The sequence below is a fragment of the Haematobia irritans genome, chromosome 3 (assembly GCF_050003625.1).
Source record: "Haematobia irritans isolate KBUSLIRL chromosome 3, ASM5000362v1, whole genome shotgun sequence".
NCBI lineage: Eukaryota > Metazoa > Arthropoda > Insecta > Diptera > Muscidae > Haematobia > Haematobia irritans.
In genome coordinates, this window is record NC_134399.1 from 200,651,640 (window position 1) to 200,664,371 (window position 12,732).

The 12,732-nt window shown below is 22.2% G+C and overlaps 1 protein-coding gene across 1 annotated transcript in view; it reads right to left on the reverse strand.

Moving 5' to 3' along the window:
• nAChRalpha7 (nicotinic Acetylcholine Receptor alpha7) overlaps positions 1-12,732 on the reverse strand; it is a 961,296-nt gene that overhangs the window by 917,047 nt on the left and 31,517 nt on the right. The window lies entirely within an intron of this gene.

Consider the following 12,732-nt stretch of genomic DNA (forward strand, 5'->3'; position numbering starts at 1 on the left):
ATTTAAATAAAATAAAATTTTGACAAAATTTCCTATTGAACTAAATTTTTACAAATTTTTGTTTTAGAAATAAAATAAATGACAAAAGTTTCTGTAGAAATAAGACATTGACAAAATTTTCTATAGAAATAAAATTTTGACAAAATTTTCGATAGAAGTAAAATTTCGACAAAATTTTCTATAGAGATAAAATTTTGACCAAATTTTCTATAGAAATAAAACTGTGGCAAAGTTTTCTATAGAAATAACATTTCGATAAGAATTTCTATGCAAATAAAATTTTGTCAAACGTTTTCTATAGAAATAAAATGTTGACAAAGTTTTCTATGGAAATACATTTTTGACAAAATTTTCTACAGAAATACAATCTTGACAAAATTCGGTATAAAAATAAAATTTTGTCAAAATTTTCAATAGAAATGAAATTGTGGCAAGATTTTCTATAGAAATAAAATTTTATTTTTATAGAATTTCACAAATTCTACTTTAATTGTCAACCGTCTTTAATAATGGTACTTTCCTTATTACGAAATGCAATTTAATGTTTAAATATTTATTTATAAATTTTCATTTCTTTAAGAACATAAATAACAACATTTACAATATTCAATTTGATGTATAAATTTCCCATTCGTAAACTCTTGAGACTTTATATTTCTTCAGTTACCTACCTATCATCTTACTCTGGTCCAAAAGTAAAGCTCATAAAATCTTAGAAGATAAAGAAAGCGATTCCCATTGGTATGACTCTGTAATGGGGACTTGATGTGTTTCTATCTTTTATTCAGGCTATTGCATTCTTTGATGACTGCAACCAAGTAATCTTAACATATTTAACTTTAAGGCTCTCTTAACAAGAATAAAAGATTCGAGAAGAATAAGAAAAGAGCCGAGAGAAGAGAGGGAAGCGAAAAGTAAAAGCATCAACAACTGCAAATGTTTTGGGTTTTGTTTCTTGTTGCATTATCAAGGGGGGAAAAGTGTACAACCAATTCTAAAGACCACAATCATTTTATAGCAAAACAAACCAAAAATGGTCTCAATCACCCAGGCACATAGAATCACAATTACACAGAGAGAGAGAGAGCGGGAGTCAAAGACCCACCCACTAATACACAGACATACACTAGCATTGCATAGCTAAAACCAGGAAAAGCCAACACTTAATCCGACCACACTCCAATCCAATGGCTCAATGACAAAAGTATTGAGAAAATATTTCCTACTATGGTTGGTTGATATTATCGAAATTGATGCTGTTCGATGCTGAGGATGCTGCTGCTGGCTGCTTTTGGACCATGATGGTTCAATCTCTGTGGCTTGACTCACTGACTGAATGACTACGGTTGCTGTTGTTGTTGTTGTTGCTTTTATTTGTCATGAAACCAAAGGCAAGACATTTGATTACTCTGGACCCGTTTACTAGGCCATTGGATGACTAAAAATCTATCTATCTCTCGAACTATCCAACTGTAAACTTCAATAGCTTAGGGAATATGCTCTGTGATATGAGGAATTGTCCCTGCGAGTGAGTGTGGTTGTTTGTGTGGTTGTTTCTGTCTTGTGTGGTTGTTTCTGTCCGTTTGTGAGTGCAACATATTGGAATCATTTGTGGTATTTACTTTGGCTAGAGGATAGATTTATTCTTGTACATATTATTCTCTTTTAAATTTGTTGTTGTTATGGCTATTATTGCTTTGTCCATGTTTTTCTCTGTCTCTCTAGCACATTTCTTGGTTTTCTGCAATGTCTTTTGCAAAGGTTTTAGGGATTTGATAGGGTCCCCTTAGGAATGACAACAAGGGAATTATTTTTTTCTGATTAGGTATTTATAAAAAATTACATTAAATTGATTTTTTGGAAAAAAAATATCAAACATAATTTTGCCGACACATATTTCTAAAAAACAATTGCAGGATCTTTATGTTTCTATAAGAAAAAAATTAAAATTAATACTAAGTATTTAGAGAAAACTACAAAATTTTCAAAATTTTATTCTATAGAAAATTTTGTCGAAATTTTATTTCTATAGAAAATTTTGTCAAAATTTTATTTCTATGGAAAATTTTGTCAAAATTTTATTTCTATAAAAAAGTTTGTCAAAATTTTATTTCTATGGAAAATTTTGTCAAAATTTTATTTCTATAGAAAAGTTTGTCAAAATTTTATTTCTATAACAAATTTTGTCAAAATTTTATTTCTGTAGATAATTTTGTCAAAATTTTATTTCTATACAAAATCTTGTCAACATTTTATTTCTATAGAAAATTTTGTCAAAATTGTATTTCTATTGAAAATGTTGTCAAAATTTTATTTCTATAGAAAATTCTGTCGAAATTTTAATGAAATATTGTCAAAATTTTATTTCTATGGAAAATGTTGTCAATATTTTATTTCTATAGAAAATTTTGTCAAAACTTTATTTCTATAGAAAATTTTGTCAAAATTTTATTTCTGTAGATAATTTTGTCAAAATTTTATTTCTATACAAAATCTTGTCAAAATTTTATTTCTATAGAAAATTTTGTCAAAATTTTATTTCCATTTAAAATATTGTCGATTTTTTTTTCTATTGAAAATATTGTCCAAATTTTATCACTGTAGCAAATTTTGTCAAAATTGTATTTTTATCAAAAATTTTTTCAAAATTTTATTGCTATAGAAAAGTTTGTTAAAATTTTATTTCTATAGAAAATTTTGTCAGAACTTTATTTCTATAGAAAATATTGTCAAAATTTTATTTCTATAGAAAATTTTTTCAAAATTTTATTTCTGTTGAAAATATTGTCCAAATTTTATCACTGTAGCAAATTTTGTCAAAATTGTATTTTTATCAAAAATTTTTTTCAAAATTTTCTTGCTATAGAAAAGTTTGTCAAAATTTTATTTTTATATAAATTTTTATCAAAATAATATAGCATTTCTTTAGAAAATTTTTAAATTAATTGTAGTGTTATAACAAATTTGTCAAAATTGTATTTCTATAGAAAATGTTGTCAAAATTTTATTTTTATGTAATATTTTTTATCAAAATTGAATTTTTATAGAAAATTGTTATCAAGATTGTAGCTTTATAGAAAACTCTGTCAAAATTTTATTTCTATAGAAAATTTTGTCAACATTTTATGAACAATTTTGTCAAAATTTTATTTCTATAACAATTTTTTTCAAAATTTCAGAAAATTTTGTCAAAATTTTATTGTAAAAATTGTATTTCTATAGAAAATTTTGTCAAAATTTTATTTCTATAGAAAATTTTGTCAAAATTTTATTTTTATAGAAAATTTTTTCAAAATTTTACTGAACTATTGTCAAAATTTTTTTTCTATGGAAAATTTTGTCAAAATTTAATATCTGTTGAAAATTTTGTCAAAATTTTATTTCTATAGAAAATTTTGTCCAAATTTTATTTCCATAGAAAATTTTGTCTATATTTTATTCCAATAGAAAATTTTGTCAAAATTTAATTTCTATAGAAAAATTTGTAAAATTATTTTCTATAGAAAATTTTGATAAAATTTTACTTTTATAGAAAATATCGTAGTTGGAGAGGAAACTGTGGGAAAATTGATTGTATTTCGTAATAAGGAAAGTACCATTATTAAAACAAAAATTTGTAAAAATTTTATTCCTTTAGTAAATTTTGTCAAAATTTTATTTCTACAAAAAATTTTGTCAACATTTTATTTCTATAGAAAATTTTGTTCAAATTATATTTCTATAGAAAATTTTGTCAATATTTTATTTCTGTCGAAAACTTTGTCAAAATTTTATTTCTATAAAAAATTTTGTCGAAATTTCCTCTCTATAGGATATTTTGTCAAAATTTTATCTCTATAGACAATTTTGTCGAAATTTTATTTCTATACAAAATTTTGTCAAAATGTTATTTCTATAGAAAATTTTGTCAAAATTTTATGGACAATTTTGTCAAAATTTTATTTCTATAACAATTTTTTTTCAAAATTTCGAAAATTTTGTCAAAATTTTATTGTAAAAATTGCATTTCTATAGAAAATTTTGTCAAAATTGTATTTCTATAGAAAATTTTGTCAAAATTGTATTTCTATAGAAAATGTTGTCAAAATTTTATTTCTATAGGAAATTTTGTCACAATTTTATTTTTATAGAAAATTTTGTCAAAATTTTATTACTATAGAAATTTTTTTCAAGATTTTACTGAAGTATTGTCAAAATTTTATTTCTATGGAAAATTTTGTCAAAATTTAATATCTGTAGAAAATTTTGTCAAAATTTTATTTTTATAGAAAATTTTGTCAAAATTTTATTTCTATGGAAAATTTTGTCAAAATTTTATTTCTATGGAAAATTTTGTCAAAATTTTATCTCCATAGCAAATTTTGTCAAACTTGTATTTTTATCAAAAATTTTGTCAAAAATGTATTTCTATAGAAAATTTTGTCAATATTTTATTTCTATAGAAAATTTTTTCAAAATCTTATTTCTATGGAAAATTTTGTCAATATTTTATTTCTTTAGAAAATTTTGTCAAAATCTTGTTTCTATAGAAAATTTTGTCGAAAAAAACTACCATATTTGGTACCAATTGTGGCAACCATGATCCTGACTCCATCTAACCATTTTATATAATGCAAAAAATAGTTTATTCCAAATTTTTGAATTTTTTAACTTTTCTATTAAAAGTCATCCCTATAGTCTCTATGGGACTATTTGAATTATTTTCTAATAATTTATTGACACAATTTTTTTATTGTTAAACTTACAAATAAAACCTTAAGGCTAGATGATTGGTGGGGAATGGCTATTAGTAATTTTTATTCCCCTTTTTTATTTGATTTTTTTTTTTATTTTCGTCTCTGTTCTTAGATATTTTATGTGGGTCTTCATAGAAAGATTTTCTTTTATTGTCAAATGGACATTAGAGAGACATTCAACTCAAAGAAATGATCATTTAAAACAAAATAAAAATCTGTGCCATAAAATATAAAGAAAATTTTATGCAAATTACTGAACATAAAAACATAACATTTGAATACAATGGTTAACGAAGAAACAAATGCATTTGATTCTTTTGTCGGTCTTAGTTGGGATTACTTGGAACGCAAAGTAGTGCCAAATTTTGAGATTTTTTGTGAAGTGGCTGTTAAATTTAGGAGCGGTTTTATTTAGGGCCCAAGTAAGCTTAATTATACTATAGCATTAAAAATTTTTTTTGTGTATAAATAATAGTTTGATAAGTTCGCAAATTCTGGCACAAATACGATATTTGACCGTGAAAATTTAAATATTAAAATTTAAATAATTGAAAATAAAAAAAAGTAATAAAATTAAAAATTTCATGCCATTTGGAAATAATTTTGAGATTGTTTTACAAATTATGAGATTTGTAACCTCGCGCAACCATACAGTCGTTATTGCAGCTGACTGATTGGTCAATATGTCTAAAGGAAATAGATGCAACATGACATTAAGGGAATCGTTTCACAACCATGTTTGACACAGTTGGTAGAATTCTACCAAAAATGGTAAATTTTTTACTGTTTGGTAGATTGGTAGAATTCTTCTTGTTTTGGTAGATTTTGCCAAATATTCCTCTCAAAAAATTGTTTATACAATTTTGAATTTTCTAAAGAAATTTTCTATAGAAATAACATTTTGGCCAAATTTTTTATGGAAATAAAATTTTGGCAAAATTTTCTATAGAAATAAAATTTAGACAAAATTTTCTATAGAAATAAAATTTAGACAAAATTTTTTTATAGATATAAAATTTAGACAAAATTTTCTATAGAAATAAAATTTAGACAAAATTTTCTATAGAAATAAAATTTAGTCAAAATTTTCTATAAAAATAAAATTTTGACAAAATTTTCTATAGAAATACCATTTTCACAAAATTTTCTATATAAATAACATTTTTGCAAAATTTGCTATAGAAATAAAATTTTGACAAATTTTTCTATAGAAATAAAGTTTTGACAAAATTTTCTATAGAATTAACATTTTGACAAAATTTTCTATAGAATTAACATTTTGACAAAATTTTTTATAGAAGTCAAATTTTGGAAAAATTTCTATAGAAATAAAATTTTGACAAAATTTTCTATAGAAATAAAATTTTGACAAAATTTTCTGTAGAACCAGTCAACATTTTCTATAGGAATAAAATTTTTACAAAATTTTCTACAGAAATAAAATTTAGACAAAATTTTCTATACAAATAAAATTTTCACAACATTTTCTATAAAAATGAAATTTTGACAAAATTTTCTATAGAAATAACATTTTCGCAAGATTTTCTATAGACACAATATGTTGGCAAAATTTTCTATAGACTTGCAATTTTGTCTGAATTTTCTTTTCTTTAACAAAATTTTCTATAGAATTAAAATTTAGTCAAAATTTTCTATAGAAATGAAATTTTGACTAAATTTTCTATAAAAATAAAATTTTGACAAAATTTTCTATAGAAATACAATTTTCACAAAATTTTCTATATAAATAACATTTTTGCAAAATTTGCTATAGAACTAAAATTTGGACAAAATTTTCTATAGAAATAAAATTACAACAAAATTTTCTATAGAAATTAAATTTTGACAAAATTTTCTATAGAATTAAAATTTTGACAAAATTTTTTATAGAAATCAAATTTTGGAAAAATTTTCTATAGAAACAATATGTTGGCAAAATTTTCTATAGACTTACAATTTTGTCTGAATTTTCTTTTCTTTAACAATATTTTCTATAGAATTAAAATTTAGTTAAAATTTTCTATAGAAATAAAATTTTGACAAAATTTTCTAAAGAAATGAAATGTTGACAAAATTTTCTATAGAAATAAAATTTTGACAAAATTTTCTATTGAAATACAATTTTCACAAAATTTTCTATATAAATAACATTTTTCCAAAATTGCTATAGAAATAAAATTTTGACAAAATTTTCTATCGAAATAAAATGTTAACAAAAATTTCTATAGAAATGAAATTTTGACAAAATTTTCTATAGAATTAAAATTTTGACAAAATTTTTTATAGAAATCAAATTTTGGAAAAATTTTCTATAGAAATACAAATTTGAACAAATTTTCTGACAAATGTTTCTATAGAAACAATATGTTGGCAAACTTTTCTACAGACAATTTTGTCTGAATTTTCTATAGAAATAAAATTTTGGCAAAATTTTCTATAGAAATAAAATGTTGGCAAAATTTTCTATAAAAATAAAGTTTTCATAAAATTTTGACACATTTTCTATAGATATGAATTTCTCAAAATTTTCTATAGAAATGAAATTTTGACAAAATTTTCTATAGAATTAACATTTTGACAAAATTTTTTATAGAAATCAAATTTTGGAAAAATTTTCTATAGAAATAAAATTTAGACAAAATATCCTAAAAATAAAAAAATTTTCTACAGAAATAAAATTTTGATAAAATTTTCTATAGAAATAAAATTTAGACAACATTTTCTATAGGAATAAAATTTTGACAAAATTTTCTATAGAAATAAAATGTTGGCAAAATTTTCTATAGAAATAAAATTTTGACAAAATTTTCTATAGAACCAGACAAAATTTTCTATAGGAATAAAATTTTTACAAAATGTTCTATAGGAATAAAATATTTACAAAATTTTCTATAGGAATAAAATTTTTACAAAATTTTCTATAGAATAAAATTTTTATAAAATTTTCTATAGAAATAAAATTTTTTACAAAAATTTCTATATATTAAATAACTTTAAATATTTTAATTTTCGTATGGGTCCAAAGTGAGTATGTTCTCCCTTGTTGAAGAAGTAGTAGTGCAAGCTAAATCGTTAAAACGTTTAAAATTCGACACATTTACAATTCAAGGAATGTTTAAACACCCAAAAAATTATCACTAATAGGAGAGGTCATGTGTGCAATATTATAGCAAATACTGAAAGAAATTTCTAAAATAAAATAATAAAGCATTGCGTTGGAAGAGAAAAAACAGTATTTTTTTTCAGTTTGGGAAAAATCTTCAACCAAATCTCCCACCATTTCTACAGCCGATGCACTGAATTTGCATCACTTCTTAAGCTGTGATACGAATTCAATATTTTGGATGTAAATTAAAAAATTTTGTGATACTTTGATAAACAAATAATTTAATTTTTTTTTATGATTCTTAATGCATTCTGATGCTTATCTCAAATATTTTACAAAATTCGCAATTTTTCTAGAATGGATTTAGCATTTATGTTTCGACAAAATTTAACTAATTGTTACCATTTTATTACTTCTTACTCTGTTTTTAAGCTATTTGAAACAAAAAAAGTATATATATATATATATATATATATATATATATATATATATATATATATATATATATATATATATATATATATATATATATATATATATATATATATATATATATATATATATATATATATATATATATATATATATACTTTTTTTGTTTCAAATAGCTTAAAAACAGAGTAAGAAGTAATAAAATGGTAACAATTAGTTAAATTTTGTCGAAACATAAATGCTAAATCCATTCTAGAAAAATTGCGAATTTTGTAAAATATTTGAGATAAGCATCAGAATGCATTAAGAATCATAAAAAAAAATTAAATTATTTGTTTATCAAAGTATCACAAAATTTTTTAATTTACATCCAAAATATTGAATTCGTATCACAGCTTAAGAAGTGATGCAAATTCAGTGCATCGGCTGTAGAAATGGTGGGAGATTTGGTTGAAGATTTTTCCCAAACTGAAAAAAAATACTGTTTTTTCTCTTCCAACGCAATGCTTTATTATTTTATTTTAGAAATTTCTTTCAGTATTTGCTATAATATTGCACACATGACCTCTCCTATTAGTGATAATTTTTTGGGTGTTTAAACATTCCTTGAATTGTAAATGTGTCGAATTTTAAACGTTTTAACGATTTAGCTTGCACTACTACTTCTTCAACAAGGGAGAACATACTCACTTTGGACCCATACGAAAATTAAAATATTTAAAGTTATTTAATATATAGAAATTTTTGTAAAAAATTTTATTTCTATAGAAAATTTTATAAAAATTTTATTCTATAGAAAATTTTGTAAAAATTTTATTCCTATAGAAAATTTTGTAAATATTTTATTCCTATAGAACATTTTGTAAAAATTTTATTCCTATAGAAAATTTTGTCTGGTTCTATAGAAAATTTTGTCAAAATTTTATTTCTATAGAAAATTTTGCCAACATTTTATTTCTATAGAAAATTTTGTCAAAATTTTATTCCTATAGAAAATGTTGTCTAAATTTTATTTCTATAGAAAATTTTATCAAAATTTTATTTCTGTAGAAAATTTTTTTATTTTTAGGATATTTTGTCTAAATTTTATTTCTATAGAAAATTTTTCCAAAATTTGATTTCTATAAAAAATTTTGTCAAAATGTTAATTCTATAGAAAATTTTGTCAAAATTTCATTTCTATAGAAAATTTTGAGAAATTCATATCTATAGAAAATGTGTCAAAATTTTATGAAAACTTTATTTTTATAGAAAATTTTGCCAACATTTTATTTCTATAGAAAATTTTGCCAAAATTTTATTTCTATAGAAAATTCAGACAAAATTGTCTGTAGAAAAGTTTGCCAACATATTGTTTCTATAGAAACATTTGTCAGAAAATTTGTTCAAATTTGTATTTCTATAGAAAATTTTTCCAAAATTTGATTTCTATAAAAAATTTTGTCAAAATTTTAATTCTATAGAAAATTTTGTCAAAATTTCATTTCTATAGAAATTTTTGTTAACATTTTATTTCGATAGAAAATTTTGTCAAAATTTTATTTCTATAGCAATTTTGGAAAAATGTTATTTATATAGAAAATTTTGTGAAAATTGTATTTCAATAGAAAATTTTGTCAAAATTTTATTTCTATAGAAAATTTTGTCAACATTTCATTTCTTTAGAAAATTTTGTCAAAATTTTATTTCTATAGAAAATTTTAACTAAATTTTAATTCTATAGAAAATATTGTTAAAGAAAAGAAAATTCAGACAAAATTGTAAGTCTATAGAAAATTTTGCCAACATATTGTTTCTATAGAAAATTTTTCCAAAATTTGATTTCTATAAAAATTTTGTCAAAATTTTAATTCTATAGAAAATTTTGTCAAAATTTAATTTCTATAGAAAATTTTGTTGTAATTTTATTTCTATAGAAAATTTTGTCCAAATTTTAGTTCTATAGCAAATTTTGCAAAAATGTTATTTATATAGAAAATTTTGTGAAAATTGTATTTCTATAGAAAATTTTGTCAAAATTTTATTTTTATAGAAAATTTAGTCAAAATTTCATTTCTATAGAAAATTTTGACTAAATTTTAATTCTATAGAAAATTTTGTTAAAGAAAAGAAAATTCAGACAAAATTGCAAGTCTATAGAAAATTTTGCCAACATATTGTGTCTATAGAAAATCTTGCGAAAATGTTATTTCTATAGAAAATTTTGTCAAAATTTCATTTTTATAGAAAATGTTGTGAAAATTTTATTTGTATAGAAAATTTTGTCTAAATTTTATTTCTGTAGAAAATTTTGTAAAAATTTTATTCCTATAGAAAATGTTGACTGGTTCTACAGAAAATTTTGTCAAAATTTTATTTCTATAGAAAATTTTGTCAAAATTTTATTTCTATAGAAATTTTTCCAAAATTTGACTTCTTCTTCTTCATTCTGATGCTTATCTCAAATATTTTACAAAATTCGCAATTTTTCTAGAATGGATTTAGCATTTATGTTTCGACAAAATTTAACTAATTGTTACCATTTTATTACTTCTTACTCTGTTTTTAAGCTATTTGAAACAAAAAATATATATATATATATATATATATATATATATATATATATATATATATATATATATATATATATATATATATATATATATATATATATATATATATATATATATATATATATATATATATATATATATATATATATATATATATATATATATATATATATATATATATATATATATATATATATATATATATATATATATATATATATATTTTTTTTTTTTTTTTTTTTTTTGGAAGTGCGTTTAAAGTTATGCCTTTAGAAGCACTTTTTTTTTGTTGGGATGACTTTATGTAGCCAGGGATCCGGAGCGGAGCGGAGCAAGCCCTTTTTTTGCCGGAGCGGGAGCGGAGCGGGAGCGGTATTTTTAAAATCCGGAGCGGAGCGGGAGCGGAGCGGTTTCCAAATGAAAAACCGCTCCGCTCCGAATAAAATATTACTTGAATGAAATGTGTAACTTTGAAATTACACTGTGTAGGTAATTTCAAATTTAGCTAGTACTTAGCGTAGTGTGAGTAAACGTTTAAAATGTACGATATGTATTTTTGTACGTACGTACATTGTGGAAAACACAACGTGTTTTTTAGTAATTGTTTTCAAAAACGGCAAATGTCAAAATATATATCTAGTATGTGTTGTAAAAGTAACAACAGTACTTTCGATCAATTTCATCCCGTATTACTACAAAGATGTTTGTAATGAACGTCAAATAAATGCAATTAAACGATCTTATTTATATTTAATTTTTTAGTTTTCTACACTGAAAAAAATATTGTCGTGAAGTCAAAGATTCCATGTCCTTAGAATAAGAATGCAAATTTTGCTTAACATGGAAGACGCATTTCAATAAAATAAAGTTTTTTTCTTGTCCAAAAGGCAATAAACTTTTGAATAAAGTTGTAATGTCCTTATAATTAAGTGATTTTACTTAAAAATGTGTATCATAACATGAAAGATACAATTTTTGAGGTAAGGTCAACGTGACTTTAATAATTAAGAAAAATTCTTTAAAATTAATAAAATTGTCTTTAAATTTGTTTCCTTTTTGCATCTGGCCTACAAAGCAAAAAATCGTAAAAAAAATAAGACATGTTTTTCAACACTTTATTTTAAAGACGCTTTTTACTTGAAACATAGCATAATTTCTACTGGAAGTCGAGTCTTAATATGGAAAAAAATAACTCGTTAACTCCTTTTTAAAGGATTTTGATAACAACTGACGAAAAAAAATCTAAAAAATTAAAAATTAACACTTGCTTCCTAGAAGCAAGTACATAACCCCCAAATTTAAAAGAGAATTACGTCTTTAAAGTATCCTTACTTGTATTCTCCGCTTCTTTGGCTCGGAATTAATACCCAAACTGTTAAAGTAAAGACAAAATCTTTGGAACCGGGCATGCTTTTTTTCATTCACATTTGCTTTACTATTGTACTATACCTAGCATTCTCTTATTTTTTTTTTTTTTTTTTTTTTTATTAATATTTTATTCACAATTTTAATAAATTCACAAAAATAATGGCCTCAGCGCCAACTATAGGCATTGTAGAGGCGAGCTGGCAAAATTAAACTTATGTCTTATAAAAATACATTTCTAGTTGAATATATACCATATAATGTGATTCCAAATATAAATCCAACAGTAAAAGAAAAAAAAAAAACTACAAAAGGAGCGTTTCAATATTTTCACATAAATACGACTTGCATCTTTTCTTAAAAATTGAAATTCTTCGAGTATTTTTGATTTCGGGGGGCAAGCTATTAAACTTTAATCCTCCAATATAATCAATACGTTGCTTGCACTTTTCAAATCTACATCTAGGAATCCTCAGGTTGCCTTGGTTTCTTGTGACAATTCTGATATTAGTTCTCGAAAATTTAATTAAAATTATGGATA